This window comes from Adiantum capillus-veneris, chromosome 15 (assembly GCF_014529385.1).
Source record: "Adiantum capillus-veneris isolate H3 chromosome 15, ASM1452938v2, whole genome shotgun sequence".
NCBI classification, from domain to species: Eukaryota; Viridiplantae; Streptophyta; class Polypodiopsida; order Polypodiales; family Pteridaceae; genus Adiantum; species Adiantum capillus-veneris.
This window is the reverse complement of record NC_140945.1, coordinates 156404884-156420049: the sequence shown is the minus strand read 5'-3', so window position 1 is coordinate 156420049 and position 15166 is coordinate 156404884. Positions and strand designations below refer to the sequence as shown.

General features: G+C 41.0%; 1 pseudogene; it reads right to left on the bottom strand.

Moving 5' to 3' along the window:
* Positions 1 to 6611: 6611 nt before the first annotated feature.
* Positions 6612 to 7107, bottom strand: LOC147441725 (cell number regulator 6 pseudogene; annotated as a pseudogene).
* Between the last annotated feature and the right edge of the window lie 8059 nt (positions 7108 to 15166).

The following is a 15166-nucleotide window of genomic DNA, read 5'->3' as shown; positions in this document are numbered from 1 at the left end:
CCGAGCGGGACACAACAGAAGACGATAGTGAAAGATTGAAGAAGTTACGCCTTGAGATGATGGAGGAACAAATGGCATTTTCCATCAGTGACGCCAACGTTGATGATTTGTCATTGCTGTTTCCCTATTTCCATGTTGGCCTTCCTCTGTGGGGACGCATTCTGTATTTTCCCTATCACGTCCACGAGATTTCAATTTTACAGAACCGGACGAGGGAACTCACAGACTCAATCATCAATTGCTTGCTTTGGTGCATGCTATTCTTTTTTTCACAATAAATTCTTTTAATATATTGAATTTTGTATGACACGAATTTCTTTACAGTTTTGTAGTTTCAAATTTTCCTTGGAATATGCAAAATGATGTCACCATCCTTGACTCAAACCTCTCAGTTGTTTTGATGGCCAAGAATACATCTTTAGTGGAAGTAGTTGGCTGGTTCCAGTCGACAATGAACATGGAGATAGCAAAAAAAAAAAATTTGGCTTATCATGAAGGGTACGCAATGTTTTCAATAGTAAGATTATTTTATCTTGAACTCTAATTTTTTGTGATGACATATGTTTTGCTTATGTTTATTTGTAACAGTGCTCATTAGAGTCTTGTTCTCTTACACCTTGAACGAAACCGGGGCTACCTTGCTAATTCAGCCCATGGATTTCATGATAAAGTACGTAGGTAAGAGGTTTTGTATTTTGTTCATCGCATAGAATTTTGTTAAAAGTCGCTTATGAAATTTAATTGTATTTTGCGCAGATCTGTTCGAAAGCTTGTGTCTTATCTTGAAGCTTTAAAGCAAGAGCAGATATATGATAATCTTACGATTATTAGTTGCAAAGTCCCTAAGCATGACGATGCCTACTCTTGTGGATGGAGGGTTTTAATCAATGCAGAAATTTTGTTAGGGGTCATGCTTGCTGGAAGTCGTAGAAGTGTAAGCATTTGACACTCATTTACAGATTTGTATCTTAATAAGTTAGTAGCTATGTTAATAAACATGATGTTCTTAACGCAGGTAAGAAATTTGGCAGATTATTCAAAGGCTGATGTTTCTTCATTTAGAAACAGAATGATTGAAAACTTGATCAATTGCGCGACCATGTGTCCAGACGGAGCACGTGATGCTTTTGTCCCGCCAGCACCAAGGCCCACGCCTAGGCCTCCGCCAACAAGATACCCCTTGTCTTCCATACCAACACAAGCACATATCAATATCTCCCCAGATGCCTCCCCAACCCAAGCTCCCACCAGCTCTCGTCCTCAAGAAACAGCTCCAGAACCCTCAAACCCCCCACCCAGCACCTCTCCTACTCATGAAGCAGCTCCAGAGCCCCCAAACCCCCCACCCAACACCTCTCCTACTCATGAAGCAGCTCTAGAGCCCCCAAACCCCCAAGCCACCACCTCTCCTCAACCTCAACAAACAACCCCCACATCACCGCACGCACAAGATTAGAAAGAGATTATGAAATGTACTTTTGACAAATTGATTACAAGCAATGGATCGAAATTTGACTTTTGTTTTGATTATGGTTCAAAGATTACAAAATGCTGTGTACAGCTTTCCAAAAAAATGGGAGAGTGAGGATCCAATGCTGTTTGGTAATGTAGAGAGCTGCCTTTGTCGAGTAATCTTTGAGAATAGTATTTGAATCATTGTGTACAGTTAGTTCACTATTTCAAGTCTGTCGCTGGTAATCTGTGCACAAAGAGTCGTATTTTCTTGTCTGTGAGGTACCTGCAATGCAACGTACGCGATAAGACATTGGGATACATGAGCACGATAGAAACATTAACGTATAAAAGTAATACATGTAGCTTAGTACCTTTCGCATGTTACACTCGAAAACAAATTTTGAAGGCAAATTGAGATCGGACTCATTTAACAGATCCTCTCGAACCTGTCTTAAAGTGACATTTGATCTGACCACAACAACTGTAAGCAAATAATTTGAAAACCATATCTCGATGGACATCAAGGGATTAAAAGCATTGTCACTTAAATCTTGATCCATAGCTACCAACTGACCATTCACTCGATGCCACCTCATGTAGTAGAAAGAAACTATAAAAGTCTGTGATGCTATCATACACTTGCACACAACCGAGCGCTTGTCAACTTTGCACAAAATGCCTTCAGAATCACTGACATCCCAATTATCATCCAAAAAATCAAGGCAAGTTTGGCATTTGCAGATGAACATGGTTTCTGTTTTTCTAACCTCCTCATCGTGGAAGAAATCTATAAAGACATGTAATGGCATAAATAGACTGACTCGTACTTACCTGCTTGCAATGTTTGGTCGCAAACACTTCAAAATTTCCTGATGAAGCTTGAGTCTAAAACACTCAGAGGTTTTTGAAGTTGGAACTGGCCACTTTGGGGAATCTTGTTGGGGAAGAGGGAAAGTTTTCAAAGTGCCAGATCCATGGACAGAGCAAGGGGTGTTGTAAAAGTAGTCGTAAAAGAAAACTCCCCTCTTTGCGAGAGCTCTTCTCGCACTAGTTCTGTACATAAGTTCTCCCACCGAATCATGAAAAGCATCAAAAATACCAATTATGCACTCAACTGGTTGCCAGTCTTCTTTGTTAGAAGAATAAATATCTGCAAAAACAAAAGATAAGAGAATGGTCACAAGAAATAGTCAACAAAATAACTTGAAGGATCTTTAAAGACTTTTTAGCAATATAGTAGTCACACAGTTTGGTCTATGAGCAGGAAACCCCAAAGGTGACTCTTGTAGTCGTAGTTCGGAGTGCATATATGCATGCTCAATGAGCACCTCTTTCACTGTCTTTCCCGTTTGAGACAAGCGAAAATCTTTCACACGTCCTTTGTAGCTGTTGATGAATTCCTTTTCGATCCGTGTTCTTCTTCTTGTTTGAAGCAGAACCCAACTACCAATGGTGACTGTGGTAGACATCCAGCGACCATGGTCTAAGTCAAAGTTGTTGAATAGTTCCACAGATTTAACAGAGGCGGATGGTCGTCGTGGTCGTCTTCCTTCCATCTCTGCTTCTATTAGCTACGAAGTGACACTACGCAAAAACGATAGAAGAAAAGAGGCTCACTAGTTTACACAAGAAGTATTAGCTTGAAAAGTGTTCATCAAAAGGTGTGCCTCATTGAATGTGAGTTATGGCACATTTGGCGTTTGTTGGCCATGGCAGGGGAATAATTTGCACAAATCGCGTCGTATCTTCTTATTCAGATCTTTTTAACAGAAAAAAACTCTTTTTTGAAAACGCAAAAATTTGAGATAAAAATCAAATAAATTGGAGCTACCGTTGTGGTGACTCAAACTCTATTGGTCGAACAGCATTCTCTCTCTAACGCCAAAAAGTCATTTTTTGAGTCCAAACTTTTCCTAATGTGGTGAATATAAGTCTCTGGGACTGACACTGGCGCCTAATTCCTAATGATGTGTCGCGATGAATTCCCTACGTGCTGGTCGCACACAGTATCAGGAGCAATTTCAGTGGCAAGAAATTGTCAGGTACTACGTACAGACTTGTTCCGATTACAAGTGCTGTGAAACCACCTTAATGGAGGATCGTTTCTACATATAGCCAAGTACGCTACGTTCATGAGAATGTCTCATGGTTGGTATCTAGGTGTGACTGAGCTTTCACATTCTGTTACGGTCAAACTCTTGCTGCAAGGCTTTCACGTACGTGTTGTGGAAAGTCTCGTCATGGAATTGCGATTCGGATTGATTTGTGTTAAATGGATGCACATTAGGTGTTATGGGCCCTAGTGTTTAACACAAATTTGTTCGGAGCGGCATGCAAATTCTTGGCCTTCCTTCTTTCTGCAATTGTATTCACTTCAAGTGCAACTTTTCAAGCAGATTTATGAGTTTACACCATACCATACAAGGCGATGGCTCAGGATGGATATTTGTGAATGAATATACTCTATGAGATTACTCCACTTCAACCCGCTTTCAACCTAGTTGGTTGTCTCCACTCCATATCGCGTATATGGCTAGATACTCACTGGTTGAGTTATAGCTTATCATCAGTCGTGGAAGACTGTCTGTAAGTAGTTGGGGAAAAGCACCTCATCTTACTGCTGCTATTTTTTGCTAAAGGATCTTCTACAAGCATACATTAGCACAACCCATTTTGAATGGGCGATTCTCTCTTCCTATTCTAAAATTTGCTTACATAAGGTTTTCAACTTTGAACACCTGTTGTGGTGGGGTTGGATACCGTTTTCATAGTTTCATAAGTCAAAGACTTAATAGGTGTGCTGACAAAGTAGGTTGGCAGTAACCTTCATTAGGGGTGAACATGTAGTTCTGTGTGTTTCAAAATGTTCAGAAGTCTGCCATGAGGACACTTCCTATTTTGTCTCTCAGTAGCTATGAGCTTTTCAAGATATTGACGCGAGTTGGAAATCTGGCTCACAACTTCATGGGAAGTTGCGCCAAGGTTTTCTTGCATTTTTCCAGTATCTTCAGAAAGTCTGAAAACTGGTTATGTCTTTAGACACTTTTCAGTTGTGGTTACTCCTTTAAAGTACTCAAGTGAGTTCTAAATTGAGTTACCATTTAGATACAAGTGGTTGCAAAAGGACAACAATGTTGAAAATCAAGATGCTGCTCTTGGTTTCATTGAACCTCCTCACTGCACCAAGTATTAATCATCAGCACAATTGGCCCGAGTAAGGGATGCCAAAAAGGAAAACATCAGTGTTCTTACGAAGATACTGTCGCTTGTGTTTTCGAGGATGAAAACGCTTCTCCAATGGGGAAGTAATGTCATGACAAGGGTAGTGCCCGGTGGTCAAGGACCGGGCCGAAGGGGCCAGCTGCAAGTGTGGGAGGAATCCCTAACCCCGAGCAAATACTTCTGAGAGAATAGGAAAGCGAGCGAATATATACAATAAAAAAGAGCATATCAACATTGCAATAGTTCAGATATTGAACTTAGAATAGCAAAATGAACCGGTCATATCTTAATTTTTTCAAATAACAGAATGAGGAATCCCAAAACCTGAGTGAGTTATCACGAGCGATCCCAAAAACCGAGCAAAATAGAAAAAATAATACGTAGGAAGTCATGATCAAACTTGGGAATAATGAGGGTGAAGGAAGATGAGGTAAGAAAGAAGTTACAAGGTTGAAATTCTCATCTTAGAGTATCTCTTATGATTTAGAAGGAGAAATGCATTGGCCTCTTAAGCTCGATGCCAATGTGCTCTTTCCAGTACAATCATAACCATATTCACATGAGATCTTAGACCATGTGGAAGTGTTAGTTCTTGCACATATCTTTGCACGTTGTTCACTTGGTTCAAATTTGGGACAACCAATTAGGCACTAAAAACCAAACAACACATTTCATACCACCTTTTGTTAACAATTGTATACCCTTGTCGAAGAGGAAACCTTATGGCAGCTTCTTTTGTAATGATTGAAGGTGTGTTTTGCATTGCTCAAAATGCTCCCTTCTCTCTCTCTCTTTCTCTCTCTCTCTCTCTCTCTCTCTCTCTCTCTCTCTCTCTCTCTCTATATATATATATATATATATATATATATATATATATATATATATATATATATATATATATATATATATATATATATATATATATATATATATATATATATATATATATATATATGAAAATTATACATTGAATTACATCATGTCATCTTGGTATCAATTATGTCATAATTGTGCCATAAACTGCAAACATCACTCCCTAAACTTTACATTAGAGACAGTGATACAATCCTCCATCATCTTTTTCTTAATGATCTCTCTCTCTCTCTCTCTCTCTCTCTCTCTCTTTGTGTGGTAAAGAGGTTATGTATACTATTCACAAAATGGCATTCTCATCATAATGAAAAGGTTTTTGTGATGATGCATGCCATACAAGTTGGAAGCTTCATAGCATATCATTCTATTTTTTGAGTCAAACAGATAAACGACATATTATATTGGCCAAGATGGCTTATTGGTATTAAGGGCGAACATGTGGGCCTTGATAACTATTACACCTTAACTTGAGCGCATAAGGAACCTGAAATCTTGTAGACAAATTTGATGATGGAATACCCTAGACTGGTTGATGACGTTTTTGAAGATGTCAGGGATAGAACTGCAAAGGCCCAAAGCACTGGATGATTTGAGGAGGTTGCAACATCCATTGTTAGCCGTAGGGGTGGGGGGTTGGATCCTAGCACATACTCACTACATTGGTTGTCGCCTAGCACGTACTCGCTACATTGGTTGTAGAGTACCTGAGTGCCACAGCAAGCAGCCTCAGTAGCCAGTGCCGTCCAAGACCCATCGGTGACCAACATTACCACCACCATCATCACAAGACGGGTAAAGCCTCCATAGCCTAAGCCTTCCATCTCTCTCTCTCTCTCTCTCTCTCTCTCTCTCTCTCTCTCTCTCTCCCCCCCCCCCCCCCCCCCCAAAGAATCCAACACTTCTGCACATTAGTATAGGTTCGTGTGTTTGGAGCCTCTCAAGAACACAATGGAACCACATAGCCAAGACTCCCAAGGCAAGAGAGGTTTAACATTTGCAATTCCACCTACTATTGCTTGGCAACTTTTCTTACAAAATAGTTGGTGAAGACAAAGAATAGATCATGGAGCTTGTACCTCAACACTTACACCCTCATCATTACCATTAGCTGAAAGAGTCTTCGGGCCTTCAGGAATATGCATTTCCTACGAAGGAGGTGGATTTATGATTGTCATAGGCATAACAATATCATCAGAAAGCCTACCCTGCATCTCTCGATGCTCTTGGCATAATGCATACAACAGTGGACTAAGCAAAGATCACAAGGAGAATTCTGTAGATGGTATTTCTTTTGCAAGGCTTGCCGGAACAGTCCTCTGTATATGCCACACATCCACCACGTAAAGACTTGTCCTTCCCCAATAGAAAAGACCATAGGAGGATTGACTACACAAAAGGCTACAGTAGTAGCGGCAAGTGACAATCCACCCTCCACAAATATTGCATGGCATCTGCAGGGTGTTGTCCAAGGTACATCAGTATTTTGATATTCCTCCCAAACAAGACACATGGGAAAATCAAGCCTAATTACTAACAAGAATCAAAGTGGTCAGCACAACCACGTCAGATGCCCATATATTTAGCTCGGCTTCTCGTATGACTGCCACATTTTTGCTTTGTATTTTGGCAAGCTCTACTTCTTGTGACCACAATGCAGATTTCTTGGCTAGCTCTGCATCTGCTTGAGTCATCTCAGCCTTCCTAGTGTTGTCAAAGATCTTGGTCTTTGCTTGAGCAAGAGGCTCCTTCTGTTTTGCAATATGAGCATGTTGGAGCGACATACCTTGCTTTCCGCGGCGTTTTGACGTTGCGTGAGACCCTGCCACTCCTTGGTGCCGACATCGCCCTTATACTTGGTGTCAGCGAGGGCGATCTTGGCGCTAGTGGCTACATCGTTTGGCCGAGGAAGGACAAGTGCTCGTGGTCGGGAACATTGACGAGCTACTTGAAATTGGAATTGCATATCATGAGGTCGAGTTCATTGAGCTCGAGCTACACTTTCTGGAAGACGACGACCTTGAATTGTTTGGTGCCTTTGAAGATGTCCTCCATGGTCATGGCGGTGGCGAGGACATTTTTCCTTCGATGATGCCCTTGACAAGGTCATTGACATGGCTGCAGTTTTGTTTATGGGGGGCGATGAGGCGGGCGTACTTGATGAGGTCGTCTAGATTGTAGGCTTTGGGCCGATGGTGAAGACGGCGGGGAAAACGAAGGGGAGCTTTTCGGCTGACAGGGGTGAGGTCAATGATGTTGCATGTCTGGCCTAGAAGGATTCAGGCTTTCTTGGCCAGCTTCTCTCTCTCTCTCTCTCTCTCTCTCTCTCTCTCTCTCTCTCTCTCTCTCTCTCTGTGGTGTGTACATTAAGGAGGAGCTCCCACGCGTGCCCATCATCATAACTGGAAATGACTTCTCCACACTGCATGCACCCTTGATCCGAGATGGTCGAGTTCTCACTTCTCTGCGCGTGCTTCTTGAGTGGTAGAGTGATAGAGAGAGAGAGAGAGAGAGAGAGAGAGAGAGAGAGAGAAGAGAGAGATTGCGCACATTCCTGCACGTCGACCGTTCAAAGTAGAACGGAATCTCCACCGTCTGTATTGACCTATTTGCACTGGCTGCTGCAGCATCATCGGACACCACCAGCCGTCAGCATGCGGCACGACCGGCCTAGTTCCGGCCAGCGGCAATTCCATCAACCTTGACGAAAATTACCAAAATACACCTCTAATTTGAGAAAAAATCTCAAAATACCCGCTCAAATTTCAAAAATTCCCAAGATACCCTTGTATCTATTTTGGTTGGATTGTTCAAGATTTTTTAATCTTTATTCCTTTTTAACAATTGAGATCCGTTTATGCGTGCTTAGCAGGTAATTTGTCACCAATTACCTTGCGGAAAAAAGATAACTATGTCTAGAAATAATGAAGCAATTCATCTCCAAAGCCTACATAATCAACCCAAATTCTCGATTTAGTATCATTTTAATCTTTAGAGAAATTTAATTTCACAACCAAGGGTATTTTGAGAATTTTGGAAAATTTGAAGGGTATTTTGGAAATTTATGACAAAGTAATAGGGGTATTTCGGGAGTTTTTGAAATTTGAGGGGTATTTAGGGAATTTCCACAAATTAAAGGGGTATTTTGGTAATTTTCCCTCGAAATATCTAGCAAGCTGAAAAGACACAATGTCAAGGATTGGCTCCGAGTCATCGCTTCTAAGAAGGATAGAAATGTGTACAAATTGAGATACTTCAATATCGCAAAACAAAAGGAGAAGATTGTTTAACGTCATAGGAAACTATCCAAGAGACCTTAAAAATCTATCTGTTGACGAACGAGCGCATGCAACACGCGCGCGCGCGAGAGAGAGAGAGAGAGAGAGAGAGAGAGAGAGAGAGAGAGAGAGAGAGAGAGAGAGAGAGAGAGAGAGAGAGAGAGAGCAGTGTTCACGGAAGACTTTTCTAGCAACCAATGGGAAAAAGGAGAGCATTGACAATTTTAGGGTTTTTACGATTAAAATCCTCTAGTGTTAGCCGAGTAGAAAAGGGTAGATAAAAGATAAATAAAGGGAGTATAAACTTTGAGCCATATGCGTTATAAATTTTTTTTCGGTGCAAGGTTAGGTGACCCTCCAAAGTAGCCGAGACTTTTCAACTTTTGTCCATTAAAGGTTGTTTTTTTGTGGGCAGAGAGAGAGAGAGAGAGAGAGAGAGAGAGAGAGAGAGAGAGAGAGAGAGAGAGAGAGAGAGAGAGAGAGAGAGAGAGAGAGAGAGTAACAAAAAAAACAGACGTTACATCGTAAAATATTTGGCTGACTCGATGGCAAGCTCATTATTTTTGCTATAATCTCACTCTCTTCTATCTCTAGCAGCGCACTCCATGTGCGCTGCTAGAGAGAGAGAGAGAGAGAGAGAGAGAGAGAGAGAGAGAGAGAGAGAGAGAGAGAGAGAGATTTTATTATCGTCCTCGGAGGTCAAATATGACCTATGGGACCAAAGTTACATGTGATGTAGTATGTGTATGGCTGATGAGTGACTCTCGATGCTTCAAAATTGTAGTGATGAGAGTCGCAATGGAGAGCCCACACTTTGGCTGGGAGAGGAAAGTGTGTAGGTCTAAGTTATGGCTGAAAATGTGAGAGAAGCAAGTTCGGATGTGATCAAAAGCTGAGCACTCTAGTAGTGTGTGGTACTCAGACTCTCGAACTTGCAGTGAGCATAATGTGCACAATCGATTTGACTCTTCTCCATTGCCCCAACGCCCTATCTCGCATCGAAGGAAATGGGAGCTAAGCCGAATTGCTGCGATAGTGCGTATCGCGGACAAGGGAATAGGCTCAAGCATGTAAGTGTGAGTACGGTTTCCTCTCTCAGCGAAGAACATGGTTTTGTAGTTGGGGGCAATATAGGTGGTGTAATGTATGAAGCGTGACCCACCGGATTTCTCCCAAGCCGTAATACATTGGCGTTGTAGAAAAGCTTCATTCACTTGAGAGTCAATTGAAGCATCATGTAGCAAGTGTAATGCATCCCATCTCCCAAACCACTTCTTTATGTCTTGCATCCATCCCGTGCTCAAGATCTTGCTTTTATGTGTCTTTTGAACTTTTTTGCTTGCTTCCCATGCAATTGTAGGAAGTCGATGTGAGGGGTTTTGACGCATCTTTATCATGTACTCCACAACCCTTTCCATTCCCATAACCTCAATTGGAAGAGATCCCGACTCAAGAAGTAGGAGCATATATGGTGTTTGTGTCTTAACTTGGAGAAAGTTTGTAAGAAAACGTTTTTGGACATTCTCAAACTCTTTCCAAGTAGACTTTGAGATGCTCCCACCCCACACTTCAACTCCATAAAGAAGAACCGGTGTCACCAATGCATCAAAAAGATACTTCTTGAGAACCCAACACTTGATGTTTCCCGCATTACACATGTTCTCAAATGCATAATATGCTCTCTTTCCCGCTTCCAAACGACGCATAGCACATTCATGCCACTTGTGATTGGATGGAACCTCAAGGCCAAGGTACTTAAAGCTCTCAACAACTTCAAGTGTCTCATTGTTGTACACAATGCATGGCTTCTCCTTATGGTTGGTTTTCACAAGCATAACCTTTGTTTTGGATTCATTTACAATCAGCCCACTATGCAAGCAAAAGTTCTCAAGGACAACCATAAGCTTTTGTGCATCTTCTAAAGTGTGTGCTAGAAGCACTACATCATCCGCATACAACAAAAGCATGATTACCACATTGCAAATAGTGACCTCTTCAATGCCTTCTTCTTGCATAAAGTCAAGTACCATTTGTTCCAATTGATCGATGCATAGACCAAAGAGAGTTGGTGACAATGGACATCCTTGTTTAACCCCAATAGTGCTTACAAAAATTTCTGAAATTTCTCTTCCCATGCGCAATTGACAAATCACCTTCTCATAGATTCGAGAAACCGCAAGCATAAACTCACTTGGCACTTGGAGTTCTTCCATCCTTCTCCACAAATTGTTACGTGGAATCATATCAAAGGCTTTCTTAAAGTCCACAAAACAACAATACAATCGCTTGCCTTTCAACCGACTTTCCTCCATGAGAACACGAAGAGTGACAAGATGATCAATGGTGCTATGGCATCGACGAAAACCCGCTTGTCCCTTTGCACGCTTGTCATTCTCTTCAGCCCAATCACTCAATTTCATCTCCATTATGCATCCAAATAACTTTGCCATAAGAGACCCAATCATTATAGTCCGGTAGTTGCTTACATTCTTTACATCCCCTCCTTTATGCAAAGGCTTAACCCAATTAGTACTCCAATCATAAGGCATACCATGTTGAAGTGCAAGGTTGAACATATCACACATCCACTCATGGGTAAAATCTCCCGTCCATTTGATCATCTCCGGCTTGATACCTTGAAGATCTCCCGCTTTGCGAGTGGCCAACTTTTCAAGCCCACCGCATACATCCTCAATAGTAAAAAAAGACGGCATACATGGGAGTGAACCATAAAATGGTATTTTTTCAGTATTTTCTTGCTCATATAATTGCCTACAATGTGTGTACATATCCACTAAACTCAAGTTACCAAAATTCTCAACCCGCTTGCCTCTCAAGTTTCTCCAAAATCTTCCACATGCATGTGCCTTTTCTTGGACTTGAAATTCTTGTTGCTTTACTTCCCATCTTCTTCTCTTCTTTTGAATCAATGCCTTGTATGTATGCAAATGACTTTGATAGTTGTCTTTGTCCATAGTTGCATCAAGCTTTATCAAGGACTTTCGAGCATCTTGACATTTTTTATCAAACCACCTTTTGCGTGATCTATCTTTGTTGATACCATGGAGATGCTTTATGGCAAAGCATTCTTCCGCACAAGAACAAATAGCTTTCTTGAAAGCTTCCCATTTAGTTTCCAATGGTGCATCACATTGAAGCTTTGTCATCCATAATTTTTGCTCAACCATTTCAATGTACATTGGTGCCCGTTTGAAATCCATACATAGTGATAACTTCTCTTTCCTTTGGCTGAGATTATCATGCTTAGTTGCTTCTCCACATGAAAGGTCAATACATAAGGTGCGATGGTCGGATTCCGGGGTCCATTGACCAAACATAAAACTCTTTATGCGATACATGATGGCTTCAGAGAGTAGCATATAGTCAATCACACTATCCCCATTATGTCTTCTACATGTAAATCCATTGGTTCCACTCCACAAAGATACACCATTGGCAATGAGCATACCCGTGCTATTACACATGTGTAAAAGTAACTTTCCATAGTGATCCGGCTCTTTCTCATCCATTGAAGTACGATCATACAAGTGAACTTCCTCCAACTCCCTTGAAATGTATGGCATATCAAATTGTTGAGTATCATGTTGCAATGTTTTTGTGCGAGCATTCATATCCCCAAATACAATAACATCACCTTCACCTTTGAAATAAGCAATGTCCTCTTCCAAATCAGAAAATGGAGAGAGAGAGAGAGAGAGAGAGAGAGAGAGAGAGAGAGAGAGAGAGCATAACAAAAAAAATAGACACTATGTTGTAAAATATTAGGCCAACAAGCTCATCAGGTTGGCCTAATATTTTACAACATAGTGTCTATTTTTTTTGTTATGCTCTCTCTCTCTCTCTCTCTCTCTCTCTCTCTCTCTCGTTTCCCACAATGTTAAAAAAATTCTCTTCTTTTTCTTCTAAGTCCTTTAATAATTTTCCCTTTTTGTTTCTCTCTTTCTCTAGCAATCAACACCGACATGGAGTCCTAGATCTAGCAATTTCGTCTAATGAGTAGCAATTTAGAAACTAGCCAACAACTATATGCAAAATTTTAAAGTGTATCTTATGTAAACAACGTTTGTCACAGATTTGGCAAAATCACAGATTCTGAAGTGTTTCTTATGTAAACAACATTTGTCACAGATTCAACAAAGTCACAATTTTTAGCCAGCTACAAATATATTAAACCCTAATTTTTGTGAACACTAGCCAATGGTTTATGCTACTTCCTACTTACCAGAGTGGAGGTAATCGAGTAGCTCTATAAGAGGATCATCACTATCATTTTGAAGTTATGGTCACCATGAATAATGGGAGCTTAGTTACGGTTCATGCAAATTACCTTGCTCGGTTTTTTGTTTGCTCGGACGTTTTTGCTCGGGGTTTGGTAGGACTCCAAGTGCGGATAGGGAATGAGGCCCAAGGGGCTATTAAATGGGAGGTTGGGTGGTTCATTCGTAGGCAGTCCCTCACCGGGTCTTATAGAATAGCTAACCATAGGATAGTCCAGTCCACATGCCTAGTTGAGACTATTCAAATCATGGTGGGTAAAGAGAAATTTAAAGCCAGCCTCCTAATTCTGGATGTCCAGAATGCGTATAGAATGCTTCTAGGTAGACGAACTACTGGTGCAGTGCACAATTATGTTGGACAAAGAACAAGATGAACGATAGAAGAAGTAGTACGTAGACCAAGTCATAGAATCAAACACTGGGGAAAGAATAGTTCAGCTAGATGGACATACACCATAACAATTAGATCAGAAGTTTGATTCTAGGCCAGCAAATAGAACCTCATCAAGAGAATTCAGATCAGTCTTCTAGAAGAACAGAGATGGATCCTAGACTGTTGGAGCTAGGCGATCCATTTAATGAGTACGCAGCAAGTTTTCGTACGAAAAAAGAATCACTGTCCAAACAAAAAGGACGGGCTCCCACTGGTTACTCCTAGATGACCAGGAGCTAGAAGAGTGGAATCTCGACAGAGATGAGAATCTCAAGTTGGTCAAGATCAACAAGCATCTGAAGCCAGAGATTAAGGAAAATGCTAGAGTGTTATTTGAAAAATACAAAGATGTATTTGCATGGGAACACACCAACCTGAAAGGCGTTGATCCTAAAGTGTGTCAGCATAGGTGGAACATCATTGAGATGTCCAACGATAAATTAAGTGTGTTCAACAAGCTAGAGTGCCGAAAAATGCATTTGAACTAAGTTCTTTTTTAGGATATGTTAATTTTTATCGCAGGTTTATCCATATGTTTGCAATAAGGCACTTCGGTTATATGAATTAACCAAGAAAGGGAGGAAGTTCACTAGGACCCACGAATTTGAACAGAGTTTCCATTGCTTTAAAGGAGACGATCAATATGAAGTCCGCCCTTCACCAACTAGATTGGGACGTAATTTTCCATGTGTATGTCGATGCATTTGGAATGTACAACAGTTCTAGATGCATCCTCATGGAAAGACTAGAAAGACAATGTTGACCCCATATAGACAAAGCTAGTCCCGAAAGAGCCACATCAATGGGACGCAAAACTCTAGACAACATTATGGGTTTATTACAAGGTCACCACTAGCATGACACCCTTCGGAATGGTATATGGCACAAAGGTAGTAGTTCCAATGGAGTTTTCAATCCCAAGCCTAAGGTTGGCAGTGGAACATGGATTGGACTTCAACAAGAATCTGAAACAAAGATTAGATGAGTTGATAAGATTAGGCAGCATGCTATGCTGGAACAAGAAGTAGTTCACTAACGCAGGAAGCAATGGCATGACAACAAGATCAAGGTCAGGGAGTTCAGACAAGGGGACTTAGTTTTGTTGAACCAGTCTAAGCTAGGCGAAGAAACCCAATCTAAAAATAGCTTGGTCAGGACCTTATGAGGTTGATTGGGTCTTCTCGAATGGCACAGTACGACTAAAGGATCTATCAAGGCTAACGGTTGCCAGGAGTCTACAATGGTGCTAAGATCAAACTTTATTATCCCAAACAGGGGCAGTCCCAGCAACACCAGTTTTGGGGATAAATGCAGACTTTGACAAAGAAACTCTGAACTTGCTTCAGATTGTCAAATATCAGTCATTGGAAAGTTTGGAAATGTTCCAATATTCAAAGAAAGGGGGGAAGAAAATGTAGATGGTGGGAACAATCCCTAGGCTGGAGTTTTGTCTGATGAGTGAAGTGGTATTTACCGAGCCGGTTACTACAGTCAATCAGAGACCCATTTCGACACTTATAAATAGGGGCCATTACTTCATTTCATGGGGAATGTTTTTGGGGAATGTCTTGGAGTTGTCTTGAGAGACTTTGACATTGTTGTTCTGTGCT